This window comes from Artemia franciscana, chromosome 10, assembly GCF_032884065.1.
Source record: "Artemia franciscana chromosome 10, ASM3288406v1, whole genome shotgun sequence".
In the NCBI taxonomy this organism is placed as follows: Eukaryota; Metazoa; Arthropoda; class Branchiopoda; order Anostraca; family Artemiidae; genus Artemia; species Artemia franciscana.
Window position 1 is genome coordinate 30,354,046 of NC_088872.1, and position 19,602 is coordinate 30,373,647.

The 19,602-nt window shown below is 36.8% G+C and overlaps 1 protein-coding gene across 1 annotated transcript in view; it reads right to left on the minus strand.

The window, feature by feature from the left end:
• The window catches only part of LOC136032051 (carboxypeptidase M-like), a 103,662-nt gene that overhangs the window by 50,131 nt on the left and 33,929 nt on the right, over positions 1-19,602 (minus strand). Inside the window, exons 8-9 of the transcript XR_010618631.1 lie at positions 18,050-18,186; positions 3,208-9,440 (exon numbers count right to left, since the gene is read on the minus strand). The gene's annotated coding sequence lies outside the window, so the exon portion shown is untranslated. The remainder of the gene's footprint in view (positions 1-3,207; positions 9,441-18,049; positions 18,187-19,602) is intronic.

Below are 19,602 nucleotides of genomic sequence, written 5' to 3' on the forward strand. Positions count from 1 at the left end.
CATTCTGAATGAATTGGGACAAAATTTAAGCTTTAGTATAAAGAGCGAGGTACTGTTGAGAGGGCGAACCCCCTCATATATGTAATAAAAAGATGAGAATACAAAAGTTCTTTACGTACGCTAATTTATAAGTTACGTATATCTTTTACTTATAAAAAGATTCGTAAAAAATTAAAAGTTCTAGTTGCCTTTTTAATCAACTGAAAATCGGAGGGCAACTAGGCTTCCTCCCCCGCTCTTTTTTTCTCAAAATCATTCGATCAAAATTATGAGAAAGCCATTTAGCCAGAAAAAATAAATATACAAATTTCGTTTTAATTATTCCTCTGCGGAGAGCCAAAATCAAAACATGCATTGATTCAAAAACGTTCAGAAATTAAATAAAAAAACAAGTTTTTTAAATGAAAGTAAGGAGCGACATTAAAACTTAAAACGAACAGAAATTACTCCGTATATGAAAGGGGTTTTTCCTTCTCAACGCCCCGCTCTTTACGCTAAAGTTTTTTACTGTTTTAAAACGTAGAGTTAAGAGGAAGAGCCAAACTTTAGCGCAAACAGCGGGGCGTTGAGAAGGAAAAGCCCCTTTCATATACGGAGTAATTTCTGTTCGTTTTAAGTTTTAATGTCGCTCCTTACTTTCATTTAAAAAACTTGTTTTTTTTATTTAATTTCCAGATAGGGGAGACCCAAATGGAGAAACAGAAATGGGAGTACATAGAATACAATCAGGAAGGATTACACCCGGTATAATGAGAGAGTAAGAAATAGAAACAGAGCTGGTAATACACGAAGAAAAATTATTATATGAAAATATGCGGGAAACAACACCAACTCACCCCTCAGATGCCATGCAAAACGGAGGCGAGTTGCCAGAAAGAGGAAATACAGATAGAGAATTAACAGACTGAGAAAATGGATTAAGAGGATATAAAGACAGGAGGAATCAAAGTGACCGAGCAGCAGGAGTAGTAGGAACTCAATGTGCAGCAGGGGGTCCCGAAAAAGTAGTCATGTAGATATGACACAATATATATTAAATTTCATGGAGGAAGAAAGGATAGCCAGGGAACGAATGGAAGAGTAAGATAGAAAAGAAAAAGAGAGAGAGATATAACAGCCAAAGAAAAAAAAGGAAAACGCTGATAGAATAGCCAGAAAAAAACAACTAATGGAAATGATCGCAGGGAGTAGTTCCCAGGAGCCTCAAAGATCGTCTATAGCAGGTTTAATGCTCGCAATAAAACTTCAACCAATGAAGAAAAATGAAGATGTACATTTATGCCTCTACAATTTTGAAAAAAAAAGTGCGGGATTAAACGGTTGGCCGAGAAAAAACTGGGGGATATTAATTCGGCCCTTACGTAACTACAAACACAAACTGCTTTTAAGGCATTACCGATGCACTACTCAAAGGACTTTGAAAGATGAAAGCAAGCCATGATTAAAAAGTTTTAACTCTCCCCTGAGCACTTTCAAAGAAGGTTTAGAAGCGAAAGAAAGTGAGACAACGAAACATACAAAGAAAAATTTGAAAGATATGTGTTTAAAAGGGCTGGAGCCAGAAAATTGTAGAATGTTAGAAGACCCAGAAGAGATAAAAGAAACGATGACGGAAGTGATAGAGAATACAGTAATGGAACAATTCTTAGAAAATACCCACAGAGAATTGAAAATATATTTGAAAGAAAACTACCCGAAAACAAGCGAAGAAATGGCGAAATTCGCGAATAGGTGGACCGAAAAAAGAGAGGAAATTGAGGGCATAGAGATATTACAATATAAAGAGTATAGTGAAAATAGGCACTATAACTTGCTATAACTGTGATACTACAGGGCATTTTGGAAGAAACTGCCTCCGTAAAGATGATCAAAACCACATAAAACGACAGCTTGGGCCATGGCCCATAATAATGAAAAAAATTACACGTTTGCAGAGTTGCATAAAATATAAGGAAAATTGAACAGCAAATTAGTTGAAATGGCAACTGATTCTTGCAGTGACCAAACTTATGCGCCAACTGACCTACTTAATAGAACGGAAATAGATCATAAAAATAAGATTATAAAATTATGTTATTATGAAGATAAGCACCCAGGCCCGTCTGCTTGAGTGAGAATAGAAATTAGAAAGGAGAACGGTACTGTTTAGAGAAAAACGGTAAAAGTAGGTTTAGTACCTGCTCTTGAAGTAGACGTTCTAATAGGATGAGACTTTGGGGATATCAGAAATCTCCTATCCTTAAAAGCGACTTCTCTAACGGTGGGAGATTTGGAAGTGGCTTGGCCACATGTCAAGGGGTAATTTGCGTTGATGTGGTATTGTTTCCACCAATGGAGATTAAGAGGTTAGTTTAGCCAATTTTTCTTGATGACTGGCATCATCAAATATGCCGGAACCGGGTTCTACGCTTCTCTCAAATGTAAATTCGTGAGAGCGAGAAAATGTTTATTCTATCGTGCTAAGTATGTTTGTTTGCTGCTAATCTTGTGGACTTCAATTTCCAAAACCTTATACGTACACCCATACGATCCAGACCATGGTTGTTCTGCAGTTGATGCGCGTGGATAGCGACAGACGCAGGCCAAGCTGGGGAAGGAGTAGCACAGACGCTGGTGAAGAAAGAAGTCAAACGGATATTGTTAAGTTGAAGTTCAGTCTTAATGTTTGTAAGGGCGGACCAGCATGGCGCGTGGGTGGTCATTTATCTTACGGAAGGAGGTACTGGGGCTTCCTGCCCCTTTCCATTCTTTTTATTTAGATAAATGACCGGTTTTCCTTTTCTTAATTGCATTGGCTTAGATTTGCCTATAGTATAGTTAAGCTAAACTCTCGTCGTGAAGGCAACCATTTAGGAAGAGAAAAATAAGTTGACTGGACTATAATTCCGTATGAATCATCACACAGGCTGGCTAGATTTCAGGCCATTGATTTCTAATACATGCACAGGGTGCATATAATATATTGCACAGCTTGTGGCCTATGATGTGGAGGTTGAGAGGCGTATCCTTGCTCTGGATATAACTGCTTTTTACCATTGTACTCTCCCTTACTGTACTAATCCTTCTCATACTAATGGGTTAGGGGCTCTTTATTATACACTGATTTCGATTCTTATTGTTAGTGCATGTCATACTCTACCTTTTCGTCCAGGTAGTACTAACAGGAAAAGGGTGGGGTTGAATGTTATTCCTGGTTGGAATACTCACGTTCGCCCTCATTATGTAGCTGCGACAAATGCCTTGCTTTTGTGGGTTGCTAATGGCAGACCTCTTGGGGGTGGGCTCGATTCTGAGAGGAGAATTCTTCACAGTAGGTTCCGGAGTGCCCTTCGGTGGTGCAAAAAGAATATGGAGAGTTTGAGGACTTCGGCTCTATCCAGTAGTTTGGTTCACTTAATCTCCGTGATTTTTGGCGGGGGACATAAACTGGGTCGGCTCGTCTTAGAACCCCTGAACGACTACTCAAGTCTGACTGGAAAAGATGGTGCATTTACAAAACATGCCAATTCATAGTATCTTATGAATCACCAGTGTAGAGCTGCAGCGCTTTTAGCTTTGTTCAAGCAAGACCATCAAGATATCAGGAATGCCTTGGAGTCTGAAAGAATAAAATATATGCACCAGAACCATGCACTATTTACAAGCATTTTGGAAGCAATTGAACTTTAAATATATTTGTGTATTAAACCCTGTCACGGTATGGGTAGAGTTTATAATAAACATTATAATATAAATACTTTCCTTTTTGAAAAAAATCAGCTTTGACAGCGGGGAATATGACCCATTTCATGTTTTGGTTCTGGTTCCGATTAAAAAATCCTCGAAAAAAAGGAGCCCTTGACACAAGTAAAAACCAAATATTCCTCTGCTTGTCGTGGAACATCTTCAAAATATTTTCTAGCTGCCAAAGGAACAAGGCAGGATCCCCACATTTCAAGTGCTGCTGAGATATTCCGCAGCAACCAGGCGTGCGGCTGGTTTTCAGTCTTTTAAAAGAAAATGTTGGAATCTTGTAGCGGATCAAGGGGCTGATTTACAGTTCTCTACCTCTTGCAAAAACAGTTGTATTTCCACTCTTAGAAATTAGAGGTTTCCCCATTAATTGATTTTTTTAATCCAACTCTAAAGAAAAAAAAATTAGTCTCATTCAGAAAGTCTCAATGAAGCCATAGTAATTTAATCATCAAAGAATCTGCTCGCTTCTGTTGTTAATACGCATTTTACTGCTATAGGAAACTATTATTGGCTTTCAAAGAGGTTTCTTTGTCATTCTACATCAGCACCAACCAGATTCACACAAACGTACTAATCATATTGGCACCCTTGGTCCAGTGACCCCCAAAATTTTTCTCTAGATCCACCCCCATACGTCCGTCATTTCCCGAAACACATTCAATCAAAATTTTGAGATAGCCATATTGTTCAGCGTAGTTTAAAGATCCAGTATTTAAGTCTTTGAGTAGGATACCCCCCCCCCCAAGCCCTCAGGGGATGGATTTTAAGTTATGCTCCGGGGGCATATAAGGTTTCTATGGAAAATTTGGTCACATAAACTTCAGAGGAGGGTCATTAGCTTGAAAATCAGAAGTTTCAGTACCCTTTTTAAGATTCAAAGTGATTGGAGGAAAACTATCCCCTTCCCTCACGTTCTATTTTCCCAAATGCATCCGATAGAAATCGCAAGATATCCATTTGTTTCAAAAACATCCAAAAGATCACAGGACAAGGTCTTTGGTCTTGACGCAACCCCTCAGAGTCTGAGGGCAAGGGTTGTAAGTTATGGCCCAGGCATATAAGATTATTATGGAAGGGTTGGCTGTGTGAACTTCAGAGGAGATTCATTTGGTTGGAAATTTAAAGTTGTAGTTCCTTTTTGAGAGTCAGAAATGACAGAGGACAACTAGCCTCTCTTTCCTGACAGCCTTCGGACTGATCCATGGTTTGAAGAAGCCAATGATAAAACGAGCCGCCAAATGAAGATCCTTGGAACCTCAGTCTGTTCGATCCTGCTTTATAGAGCTGAAGCATGGCTGCAACTGCGGCTGTGCAACACTCTTCTCTCGACACTCTTCAAACTAAGTGGCTCTGGTCACCTGAGGAAACCCAATGGACAAACTTTGTTAGCAATGACCGCCTACGAAGTATGAATTCTCAGTCACCCTTGTCACTCTAGGTTGCCCAGCGGACACTTCGCCGGTTCAGACATCTTTTACGACTGCCTGCCGACATTCCGGCTCAGATTCTTTACGACTTCGAACCAATCAGTTGTGGCTAGATACATCCAAGGGAAAGACCCAAGTTCCAGTCCCCACTATGAGGATTAAGTAGGTAAGCATATCTGGGTATAGAGTTGTTATTAGAAATATGCCTACCCTTTTGAAAACTGGACTTCCTCTGTTTATCAATTAGCATCTGCATGTTTGTGAAATTACTGAATTTAATTCGTCTGGAAAGACGCTGGAATTACGTCTGGTAAAGATAAGCTACTGCTACGCCAGTTTTATTGGCCTCCGGAATGTAGTGCCTTGAGTTTTATGGGTAAGTTAAATGATCTTACACAACGGATAAATTTCAAGAAACAGAAAATAGTTTTCATGGGAGATTTCAACATAGGTCTAGGACTGGTGAATTCGGAGCCCCAAACCTTAAGGTCTCAGCATGTGGATTTACTAACTACTTGATTTTCTGTGGGTTTGGTCCCAACAGTAAGAATACCAACGCGTGTCAGTGAAAAATCTACTTCAGTTATTGATAACATATTTACGAATTTTAGTCTGCACTCAAGTTACATCGTCTTAACTGATGAATCAAATCACTTTATCCCATTTGACAAATTTTTATTAATCATAGGAAATCAAACGCGAATATAAAAACAAGAATGACAATTAATGACAAATTTGTAAAAAGTTGCGAGCCATATTAGCTTCTATCGATTGGAACTCAGTTTATGAGGAAACGAACTCTGACGCAATGACCGCTCCATTTGTTGAGAAATTTTCGTCTGCTCTTGACTCTGCCTGTCTTTTTTCGAAAAGACGCCCTGGTAGGCATGCAACACCGAAAAAGCCATGGATCATGCAAGGATTACTTACCAGCATTGAGCACAAAAAGAGGTGTTTAGTACCGAATTTGAAACCTATAAAACACTTTGACATTCTTACTCAGGAAAGCTAAACAGGCATATTACCATAATTAGTTTCCAGAAGCAAAAGGATCACGAAAGAAGACATGGACCCTAATAAAAAAATGCCTGAATAAACAAAAAACAAACACAATTCCCAAAACCATGATGAAGCCAGATGAAACACTTTCAAAATCGCTACAAGAAGCAATCAACACATTTAACGAATTTTTTGCATGTATTGGAGAAGCAACTGTAGAGGGTGCTTACGGCCAGTCAACTACCTACACAGATGATTGCAAAACAATCTCCTTTCGTGATCTAGCTTCTCTATGTTTCTTACTTATCCCTGAAGAAGAACTCCTGAAGATTGTGCAAGCCATAAAAAAGGTCACTCCAAAGGTCCAGATGAGTCGTCAACTTACCTCACAAAGAAGACCATAGATCACTATGTCGGCGTATTCGCACATGTCATCAATTCTTGTTTAAGAATGGGATCTACCCCACTATTTTCAAGTTGGCGAGGATCAAACCCTTCCAAAAAGGTGGCGACCCAAAGCAGCCTTCGAACTACCACCCTATCTCTATTCTCTCTGGTTTTTCGAAAATTATAGAGCATTAAATCTACAACAGAGGGATGAATTGTCTGACCAAGTCTAATTTCTTCAAAATGCATTAGTTCAGATTCAGGTCTCGGCACTCTAATAATCTTTCTATACTGGATTTGCTACAATTCTTAAATGATGTGATGGACCATGACGAAACAATCATTTGATACGATTTATCGCACTTGATACGATTTGTCATTTGATTCTTCTCGGTAAGCTTGACAACTGTGGAATAAGAGACAATGCTGTCTTACTCATCCAGTCTTACCTCACTGATAGGAATCAACTTGTGAATGATGGTAGAATAAGATCGGCAAAACCCCGTGTTCAAGAAAAGTAGGAGTGCCACAAGGTTCAATTCTTGGACCTTTTCTATTTACAATGTGGGTCAATGACCTTCTTGAAATAATTGCAGGTGATGGAATTGGTCTACTATTTGAAAACGACACGGCTAATTCCGTCACATGTACTGATGAATCTTCGGTCAGAGAAAATATTTGTCGTGGTCTAGCGAATTTATTTCAGTGGTTTGCTGATAACCGCACAGTTTTAAGTTTATCGAAGACCTATTTTATCTTCTCGGCTTTCTCATGCCCTGCCATCATTTTCTCAAACTGGGTCACATCACTAACTGGGTTTTATAGGTGATAAAATTTACCATAGAAGCTTCATCTTGACAGACTAAGGATTCAGCTGGGAAGGAATGTAGGGTTATTGCAGTATCTAAAATTTTACCTTCCTTTCCCCACCCTTAAGTAAGTATATTAATCTTCAATTTATTCTTACTTTAATTATTGTCCCATTGTTTGTCAAAATACTTTTAAAGCTTTAATTAAGCCCCTTCAACGTCTTCAAAATAGAGCCCTTCGCACATTAAAAGCACTGCTTCCATTGCCATCGGCACTCCCTGATAAATCCCCAACAAAGTCTTTCCACACTTTTGGGAGTATTGCCAGTTTATGTGGTCCTTCCTGTTTATTGTGTCCTTTTTAGACTTAAACAAATTTATGATTTATTATCATTTGCTTTGGATTCTATTAATTATACGCAAATTTCTTTTGTTCAGAATAGGTATAGTTTTAGAAGACATTCAGCAAAAGTGTCTAACCCTAAAATTCATACTGAACAGTCTAGATTTTCTCCAAAACAACTCAATAGTAAAGCTTTGGAACAATTATAAAAGTTACGCGGATTCACGATCTTCTATTTCGCTTTCTCAAAATAATTTAAAATCATACCTCATTGATGACTATTAATTAGCATAAAATCATGGTTGCCGGTGCTAGTGTTAACCTGTATTAAGGTTAATATTTGATTTGAAGTGTAGGCTGTGAGTTTAATGTGATGTCGTTTTCTTTCAATCTTGAGTATTTTTATTATTATTCCTTTTTTTCATTACTTATATACTATAATTTATGTATTTTCTTCTTGTTGTTGTTTAAGGGTGCCGGTTTTCGAGTATAAATCACTTTTTAGGCACCTTGCGTAAATATTTTCTTTTCCGCTGTATCCTGTATTATAGTGTTATAACATGTTGCATATCTAATCTTAATTTAATAATAAAGTAGTTTATATTTTTCCAGTATCATACATCATGGACTGAATTTGTTTTCATTTTAATCTTCTACATTTCCCGATTTCTCTTCCGACTTAGCCTTTTCCCCTGATGAGAAAAACACGATACTCTGGGCGGACAAGGGCCGAAATGTAGGGAGGGTCCTCTGTTTGCCTTGAATCTAGCTCCCGAACCTGTTGAAGTTTGTAACACCAAACTCTACAAGTGAGAAAATTACACTGGCATTTTTAAAAGCTTCTCATTTTACTTCGACGTTATTTCTTAGTCTCTGAAGGCACAGAATAGCACCATGAAATAGCCTGAACTTTCTGCAATTGATCGCGGAAAAATTAAGGTTCAAGTATATCCCCAGGTAAAAGTTGAAACAAATGAGCTTGGACTTCTAGAAAAAAAAGAAATCAAAATAATACACTAAAAAAAAATAAGGCAAACGGCAAACAAGGGAAGATAGTAAATTCAAACTCAATAACAACACTAAGTAATTAAAGTAATTTTAGTTACTGCATGCCATTACCTTAAAGAAATCCTCTCCCATTAGCCGTCACTCAATTCGTTTTACGAGTACTTTTACAGCAAACCTTCCTCAAAGGATTCCGAAAATTTCCTCAATTCCTTCCTAAGGTTTCAAACTTGAAATTGTAGACTTTAACTTCACACACCAGGATAAAATACTAGATATTCAAAGTGATTTTATTAAAATTATATTAAACAGAATAAAAACTATTCAGTTTTTGACTTTTTCCTTGCGAATAGCCTAACTAACAAAATAATCCAACAATAAAATATACCTATACCACAATAAAATGACATGACTAATAAAGGCAAAAATGGCATTTGTTCATGCAGTCCTGTGAACTTATACATAAAGACTTCATGTAAAGCAACAGGGACAAGACCCAAGAGATAAAACAGCTCAAATTTGTTCAAATATTCCCTTAAGAAGTCAAAGGATCCTTTGTTCTTGAAATGTAATATAGACAAGCAACTGACACTAAAACATGTATAAAATGAAACCAGTAAAACTTTGAAGACTGACTCGAATGCCGTAAAAAGTAGTGGAAATAACGAAATATGCCCAGTGATGCTCAGAATAATGAATGGCTTAATAAATGCCTCATCTACACATGCCAAGATCCTGAAATGAATAATCAGTTACAATCCAGAAAATTAAACCAATAAAAACAATAAAAAAAAAATTATAGAACAATACCACTAACACCAATATAACGAATACCAGCATAAACAAATATCAATATAAGACAACAAGAACAAATTATTATTAAGGGGAAAGAACATCAAAGAAAAGGAAATTGTTATTCCTCTTTTCTTGGACGTATTGCGACCATTGCCCACCATTCTCAGTGCTCAATTCTACACCTTGAATTTATGGGATGCTTTTCCGCACCATTGATTCAAGTTCACATACCTTGCCTGTTGACTAACATTAAAACTTAGAACAAGGTCAGCACACTGGGATGTGGTAAAGAAAATTTCGAATCAAGACCATAATACAAAGGCAATACGAGAAAACATAGGAAAACAAGGATTACGATGGGATTTACCATTTCCACAAGAAGATGATCCTCACTTTCATTTTTTTTCGAGATTTGTCATTTTATCACGTCTCATGGACTTGTATCTACTTTTTTATTCTTCGTTTAGAACTTAAGGGCAGCTGAGCGGAGGTCTCAGGTGAAAAATTAGCTTTTCCCTTCTTTTCTTCACAGACAGGAAGTCACCTCTTTTTCGCATTTTCCTGCATTTTCTTGTGTTGTCACCCCGGGTCAGTATTGTCTTAAAAATTATCTAAAATAGAAGGATTATTTTTGACAGCCCTCAATTGGCTACAAAGGGAGGACAGGTGAATATATAAAACAACTTTATTACCAACATTAATGTACAATTAGGGTTACTTCTCTACTGACCACCTTATAGACGGACGCTTTTGTCATATTTCTCGAAAAGTTTTGTAATACCCTCTTCATAAAATGCTTCCATCAATGATTTGAATTGGGTATTGACGGTTTCTTTTTTCTCCTCGTCAGTTTGGAAGGCCCCCCCCCCTCCAGCCACTTATTCAATTCAGGGAAAATATGGAAGCATCTCACGATTTGCCGATTTCCAAGTTGCTCCATCCCTCCATTTCTGCAGATCCTTGACGAGCTTCTGGAGACAATACATTCTCGTCCGTGTTAGCTTATAGTGATGGAAAATACCAACCTTACTTTATTTGATCTTCATCTTCAGTGACGGTGGATTTTCTATCATCTCTGCCCACAATTAGAGCCTTACCAACAGTTTGTACTTTGAGACGTGTAACTATGAATACGGCATCGTTGATAGATAATATTTTTGTCTCTATTAATTTAATGTGTAGCCTACTAGTAAATGATCTATAGGACCATTTTTCCGTCTTTCCTGTATTTAGTGCTTAGAAGATGGTGAGTCAAAAGACCTTTAATTTAAGCTCTGACTCCTTTAAATGTGGTCAAAATGACCACATAGATCTCAGTTAGCAGAGACGCCTTGGGATATATTTGACAGATATAGATTTGGATTTTTGGAGATATGGATTTTTGTTCACAGTTTGACTCCTTTTATGAATTCTTTCGTCATGTATGTACTAAATCCACTTACGGTTCCAGATCTAAAATATTTATTCCCTTGAATCCATGGATGGCCCCTTGCTTTCTCAGAAGCTGTAAAAGAAAAAATAGTCTTTGGAGTAACTCAAGAGCAGCTGTTACTTGCCTTAGTGTTTCAAAATCTATAGGAACATTTATAATTCTTTGACTCAGAAGGCTAAACACCGTTATTTTGGTCCAACTTACTTGAAATCAATGATCCTGGAGGCTGGTTCTGAGGTTTAGATAAGTGCAGTTTTCAATGGGTTAAAAGGTTCAGCGCTTTCTGACCCTGATTAAATAACCACCAAGGTAATGATTCCTTCAATTATATCTCCCTTGACTTGCAAATCTATCTTTTGAAATGGAATTTTTTTTCCAGTTCACTTAAGCGAGCTCAGGTGATTGTTTATATAAAGATGGACTTCGGAATGGTCCAGTTAAGTATCAGCCGATATCTTTAGCGTCTGTGTTTATGAAATTTCATGAACAGGCTATACTTTCCGGTCTGTTTTCCTTTTTAGAAGTATAGGATTTTTTATGCTGTTCATTTTGGCTTTAGAACAAAGCATAACTGAGCATATTTGTGCTACTCTTTTAAATTATATACATTCTGCTCTTGATTCGGGTCTGATTCCTGCCGCTGTATGTTTGGACGCCCGAAAACTTTTGATTACTTGACCCACCAAATTCTAATTTTTCAATTATCTTATTACGATACATGAGAGAATGCTAGAACTTGGTTTGATCCTTATTTTTCTGATACGGTTTATTTACGTGGATCCTCTTTTTCACTCGCCGTCTCAGGTTGAGTTTGGGATCCCACAAGGCTCAGTTCTAAGGTCAGCTCTGTTCTTATTTATGTTAATGATTTTATTTTTATGGTTACAAGCCAATAAAAAAGCCTATTGTCGTTTAAGTTACCCCGAATCTTTCCATGCCAACAAATGTAGATCTCCATCAACTAGGGGCAACGTTCTAGTTGCCATTGCTGACGGCAGTACCATTGGCTCTGCTGTCAGAACGGAGCAAGAGATCGGTATTAAGTTAGGGTATTGTTTGAGAGAGTATTTCTGTGGTTTGATGCTAATTGTCTCGCAAGTTTTTAAGGCTTGCCCCCAACTTGAAATTTTTCTTTCAAGGGATTCTAACAGTGGACCTAGTGATTACTATGTTTGGTTCATGGGTGTTTTCCTTGATGAGAATTTCTCCTTAACGCATCATATTAGTCAAATTAACAAGAAAATATCGAGGAATCTTGGGATTCTTAGAAAGTTCAAAGACATTTTTCCTGGGTTGATTATAAAAATCATGTTTTTTCAGCCTTATGTCACTCATTTTGCCCTACTATATGGATGTCAACATTTTCTTCCCTTCGGATACCACTCTCTAGGATATATAACAAAGCAAGGAGCCTTAACTTTGATAAGAATAGTTCTATTAATAAACCGCTGCTTGATTCGAATTCACTTTATTCTGTTTCATTTGTGTCTTTCGTTTTTCTTCAATTAAACAGTGATGTTCCTCCAGCCCTTACCGTCTCTAATCTCTGACTGTTCTACATATTATTTCCGGAATTATGATAGTATTCGGATTCCATTCAGTCCATCAATTAGATCCTATTTCAACCACCTGACTACTTGTCAGTCTGCCTGGAATACTTAACCCAAATTCGCTAGAAAGTGCCTTTAAAGTTGCCGTTTGGTGCCTTTAAAGGATTTTGAAAACATTTTTGATCTCTGTTGAATTTATTTAATTTTGTTTCTATCTTTTCTTTTCTTTCTTTATTATAATACGCACATGCAGTTGAAGTCTCTGGTACAAGTTGGAATTGTGCGCTGTTTTGTTTATTCGGCACGGCACTGCTCAGATTCGTTTTTGGCGTGTAGTCGGTGGTGAGCGGCTGATTGATATTTTCATTTTGTGTGTGTGTTTATGTGTTTTCATTATTCTCCTTTTTTTCTTTTTTGTATTTTTTTTTTGTTCTTTCTCTATGCATTCTCAACCATAGAGCCTTGCGGAGAGGAGGGGGGTAATTGAAGTTTGTTACTGAATCTTTCGTGTTTTGTTGTATTAATAAACAAATCTTATAATAATAAATAAAATATTAATAAATCGGGATTGTATGACGAGTTTGAAAAATATCCCATTTAGTCGCTCAAAAAGAAGGTTGGTTTACACGAGCGGTATGAGGAGCGAAAAGAGGAAATTAATCATGAATCAGAACTATTTTAGAAGTCAACAAAAATCTTCGTCGTTCTGGATAGTTCTCCACATACGTAGCAACATTTTACACAAAGAGTCGACAGTAACTGCTGTTCCTCGCTTCATAAACTCGCCAAGCAACATATCTATTTGTTCCAAAAGAAAACATTTACCATTACCTTGGATTTGTCAAAAGTTTGTTTGTATTTTTGGATTTTGCTAACGGAGCAGGTAAGCCGATACCACTAGTGTTAACTGAAAATGAACCATACTGAGTTTACACAATAAATTTGTAGCCCAAACTTCAAAAAGATCGTAAATTCGCCTCAAAAAGGCATAAACTCATGCAACATTAACAAGTGTTGACGTATTGAGTCTTAAGGAAAAGTTTTTATTCTCTTGAAAAACAATTTTTGGCCTTAGCTTTAGGATCAGACTAAATCAAATGCAGTGATTGAGTTGTGGACCCAGACCTGATTTGACAAAAGTGGGAGCGGGAAATGGCAAAGGTTGCTAAATGTTGTCATCAGGCGGAATGGATTGTCAAACTTGGCTAGAATTGAGAGTAATTATTCTTGTTTTATCTTGGGGGGGGGGTCATTTTGAAACCTGAGAGGAAAGATGATTCCTAAATTCTTGTCATCAGGACGTATAGCAGAAGAAATATCAAATTTTAACTAAACTTCACTGGAAGTAAGAGTAAGTTTCCTAGTTATGCCATTTAGCCACACCCAGCCTAACAATATTTGGGGGGAACAGGGTCTCTAAATTTTTCATCACGAGCAGATTGCAGATCTTACCTGAACTTGGTGGAAGTGACAGTAAGTATCTTATTGTGCCTTTAGGAGTCCATAATGCTCACACCGAGTCAAAAACTAGTTCCTATTATTAGTGAATAATCAAGCCTTAATTCCTATGATCAGACCATTTGCACATATAAGGTATCAGATTTCAACATAAGCTGGTGCACTAATTTCCATGTTTTGTCATTCTGGGATCTAATCGATCCAATCTCTGTAGAGGAGGAAAGGTTCCTAAAATATTGTCGTCCAGACATCTACAAGACGGGGTCATTGAATCTCACCAAAACTAGGTGGGAAGTAAGGGCAGGTGCGTCAGTTGTGTCTCTTGTGATAAATCTGTGTGAGATAAAAAGTCCCTAAATTCTCTTTTGTGTAATATCTACCTAAAGAGGCGATTGGCTTTCAATCCAATTGGGTAAAAATTAGCGCTTTTGTCTTGCTTATGGTCAGTTCAAGGTCTGAACAGGACCCACCCTTCCTGCAGAGTGGAGAGACTTTCTGGAATGTGAGAGCTAATTAACGAGTTGTGCCTTTTTGAGCTAAAGATCCGACTCGACTTCTATATGAGGAGGTCGACATTAAATTCCTTAGAAAAATGTCTCTCCAGGGTCTTCTGGAGGTCTAGGACAGATTCACCCTCTGTGAGGAAGAGGGTTGTATGAAATTTCGAAACATTTTGTCATAAGCCTAATTACTAGGCCTATGGCAAATCTGGCCAATAGTAGCAGCTATGGTTTCGGGTATACATGCTCGGTCAGACCTCTTTGACCAAAGGTTATACTGTTCTTATCTACATCCTCCAGATCTTAGCTAAATTCAGCAGAGATTACTCGCCACGTCTTTTTTGCGTCTTAAGTCGTTTTGATTCCAATATGGCAGCTTATACAGTATTTACTCTTTGAAGCAAGCGCCATGTAAGGTTTTATGTCTTGTGGTTAAGGTACGTCTTCACATCCCTGAACCAAATATTCTACAGACAGTCCTCAGCTACATAATATTATTGAGGGCCGTCACAGAGATAGCCAAAATAGAACCTTTGCAGATAAAGAGATTAGTTAAGGTGGTATCAACTAGTAAATTATTCATTACTTTACGCGTAAAAGTGATTTCTTGAGTAATCTAGCTCAAAAGCAAACAGAACATGTATAGCAAAATATAGAGGCTATTACAAGGGAGTCACAGTTGTAAGTATCGCTCCACAACTAGGACTCATGGGTCACAGTTACTGAAACGATTTAACAGGTCTTCGCATCAGAATTTAATTATCTTGTTTTATTTTTAATTGGTAAATCTTCGCACCCAGCCAAGTCTCTGCTTCATAAAAAAAAATATGCCTTTTGGCAAGCGAATATTGCATACAGTTTGGTTTTTCTCATTGCCAAGGGATCCAGTTGAAGCTTTCAGGGAAAGTTCATTTTCCAACAAGGGGAAGGAAACAAGAGTACTTAGAATTTTATCATAGGAGGATGGGGATCTGCTTTTCTCTAGTCCTCTCAAAAGAAAATACACAAAAGTGTTTGTACATATTTGCAATTATTTATTGTAGTTAAACTGATATATTTCAATTTTCATGTCCTTTATCTTCTATTTTATTACTTAAGTGCTCAAACAAATTTTTTATCTCTGATCAGTTTGAAAATTATATAAGCAAATCCTCCATACTAGAGGGCCCTAATCACTAATACAGCAAAAAATTAGGATGGGGTCATAGCCCTCCGAAATAGGGCCCAAAAACAGACCCCTTTCCAATTTTTTATTTTGTTTGAAACTCATACCTGTAAGTCCTTGCGCCAAGGGGTCCAGTTTACACAAACACACACACAGACACACACAAAAATACTTTTTCTAAGGGAGGGCGTGAAAATATCCATGAGTCTCGGGGACAAGGGAGCCATAGTGTACAAGCATATTCCAAGGTTGGAGGCACAAGCCCCCTCAGAATGAATTCACTTGATAATCGTAGACATGAGTTGACATGAATTCAGATTAGATTGTTTGAGCTCTCCAACTCATCGTAGTTTATTACCCGACCTTGAGAGCCCCCCAACTGAAGGACCAGACACTAGACACCGACAAATAAAACAAAATTGTCTACAATTAATGAATTTCTCAGTCTGAAGTACCAAGAGATATCGTAAATAATTTGCACCTTATTTTACTCGGCATTTTAATAATATCCCCTTGGGAAGTATTTAATATTTAATGTTTGATGTAGTTTATTCAGGGATTTGCCTGTAACTATTTTTGAACTTGTTTTTATGTTGGGCATTATTCACTTTACTTTGTACATGACGTACCTTTCATAAAGTATTTTATAAACATTTATATTCTCAACTAATGTAATCTGTATAATACATTGTCACTATTATAATCATGAACCATGGGGCCTGACTTGACATATATAAATTCTACTTATGACTCATTTTAATCTCTTCACCTTGAAGCACAACTAGCTATTTTAAATTTTTGATGTTGCTGTTCTTTGTATTTTGTTTTCTTGGTCCTTGTTCTGACTTTTTTCTTTTTTAATTGACATACTCATGTTAGCTTCAGCTATTGTAGTGAATAAATATATTCTATTCTATTACAATAGGGCCAAACGAAATGGGCGAAAGATAAAATTTTCGGTAAGCTTCAAACTTATATTTTCAAGTTCTTGGGTCATGCGGACAACAATATACATAAAAACTCGAAAATAATTTTTTAGGTTCACCCGAAAATCGGCAAAAAAAATTATCCAATTGGCCAGGACTCTATTTTCGAATATTTTCAATCAACCCAGAGCAACTAATTTGCCTGTATCTATTCGTGAGGCCCGCAAAAGGATGGACTTTTTTCGTCTGTTATTGAAACACAATGTACATGTGTAAGGGGCCAGGCGGAGCTCAATTGGATTGTATCGATTTGTGACGCCCCCCAAACAAGGCTAGAAACTGGTCTTCACTCACTGGCTTGAAACTTTTATCGTATGTAGACTGGACTTTCATGAGGACAAACAATTGTGGGAGAAAAGTTTGCTTGTATTGATTTTTAACGAAAAAGAATTGATTTTTTTGCATTGCCACTCAACTTGATACTTACAATATAGATTATCTATTAGGTATCACCATATACCTCACTTCAACATAATTACAAACATCAAAAGCCATCCGATCAGATGATTTGCCTTCCCAAAGGCTGACGATATCCAATGACATTGCACGGGTGGAACGTAACGCAATACAAGGGCTGGCGGAGAGTTACTCAATTCAACAACATTGCGTGAAATTGCCCAGGCGGACGAGTTTTATTAGAAAGCTAATGTAACTGAGGATCACTTCGGCCCATGAATTTTGCTGGGAGTAAGTTATCCGTGTAAGCATTAATAATTGTGCTTACAGGGTATTCAAACAGGGGCAGATACGTCTAGACAATAAACTAGATAAACATTTATTTAAACACTCTAGCAGCTACAATAGAACAGATCATGAAAAGATTCATTAAATAAAACGATGGATTACGTTTATATTCAAAGGCGTCAATAGGACGGAGTTCAGGATGGAGTAAACACTACAGAAGCAGAAGGCCAAAAATTATGCAGATCTTTAATCCTTAAGGTTGAAAATCCCCCTCCCCATCCAACCGAGACTTTATGGTAAAAAATACTATCAAAAAATTATCGCGCTATACTATCACTGGCCGAACGTTTTGACAGAATATTTAAATTCAAATTCAATATCTTAGTTCTTAAGCAGAAAAGCTTAAACAATTTCGTAAATATCAATTAAGTCCTACATAAAACTAAGTCAATTAACAACAATCAGTAAATGTAAAAACGTCTTTCAAAGAAATGCTTTCATGCAAAGATCAACATTCAAACCTAAAATAAGCAGAAATAGTCAAGCAAAAATTACTATGATAGAAAAAATGAATCGAAATTACAGTTAATGTTACCATTGATGTTATAACAAATACAAAACACGGTGTTAAAAATAATTTTCGAAATACTTTTTTAGAAATATTAAAAAAGAGTCCTAGAAAAACTAACAGCACCATGCTAAAGCACCAACAATCTCATTCGTCGTAGCTACTATGTTTTCACTGTTAGTGAGTAGTGGATTATGAGTACTTACGTAAGAGGTAGCACCGGAAGCAAAATAGCTTTTTCATGGACGTGCCAGCCAAACAAAAACGAGGAAAGAGAGCAAGCAACAACACTTTCTAGGAAGACGTGACTATTACGCCGCCGTATAATGGCAAACAATATGGGCTACAAAAGATAAACAATTATTTAGACTTTATGGAAACTATGCGGGCACGATGGAACAGAAACCCGTGGCAGCATGCACCCATGAGAGAGGGGTTACGGCCCACACCCTCACCGTAATCTTGATATATTAACTGTTATTTCTTGCATGTTTCTATTTTTTGACAGTTTTGCTTTTTCAAAAATTGCACCCATAAAAATTCCGTCTCCTACTACCCCCATCCCCTCCAAAACCAATTTCTATGTGTATATCTATCTGCACGACACGTGAGTGATTCAGTTGAAACTCATTTAACTCTGTAAAACAAAATCTGTAAAAAAAATATTGCTCCTTATGATAACAAAATATAAATCATCTAGCACAAATATATTTCTGATGTAAAAGATTTTTACATTCAAAGGTGTCCAAACTTGATTTCGTCTTTATTAAGTATTTAAGTAAGAAGAATGTTTTGGGGTATTTTTAACACTCGATCGACAATTTGGTAACCAGAGGTGAGCATTATTAAAAGTAAGGAATGACCAAAACATTTTTTGTCATATTTTGGGGATTCAGTAAATTTTTATGTTTTGGGAAGTTTCTAGAGCCAAAAGTTTTTTTGGGGAAACTTGAAGAGCCAAGAGTCTACAACGTTCTTTAAAGTCGAAACGGTCAATAAGAAATGCCACCAGTCAGTTTACCTTTTTAGCAACCCGTGGGCTATGATTCTCATTTAAACCCCAGAAGTAAGACTATATGTAATTCTTATGAAATGGAGTAACGGCACGAACAACAAAAGAAAATCGACTCATTTAAAGTCGTCATGCAACGAGGTAAAAAAATTATGCATACCGGCTCTTTCATTATGAAAAAAGGAAAATAACGAGGTGGATGGACTCAAAACTAAACAATAATTCGATTTTCGAAATTGACATCCTTTTTATATTGTGCAACTCCTATAAAAAAGTGTTGTGCGAAAATTATCCGTGTCAACTTTCTAAAAATTTTCAGGCTTAAAGTTATGGTGATATGAGTTCAATGTGCTAACAGGTATGTCAACCAATTTACATGAGGTAAATTTAAATTTGTCATCCGGTATCTTTTGACAATTTAACATTTAAATTATCGATTGATCCACACAATATTTCAACATGTTATTGGATTTTTTTTGTCTTTTTTTTTTAAAATAAATAATATCTACTTTTCTCATTGCCATGAAATAATTTTAACGATGGATAAAAGTCTCAAACTACATTCTCCTTATCAGAAAACGATCAGCCCCTTTCATCAAACAATCTCAATGAGTTCCTTGAGCTGTTTCACACTAGCTTACTATTTCTATTATGTAGCCTATTATCTTTTTTTTGAATTTTATAATTGTTCTAAAAATTATGCATTCTTTGGCAAGGAGCCATTCTATATCAAAACCGTCAAAAGTG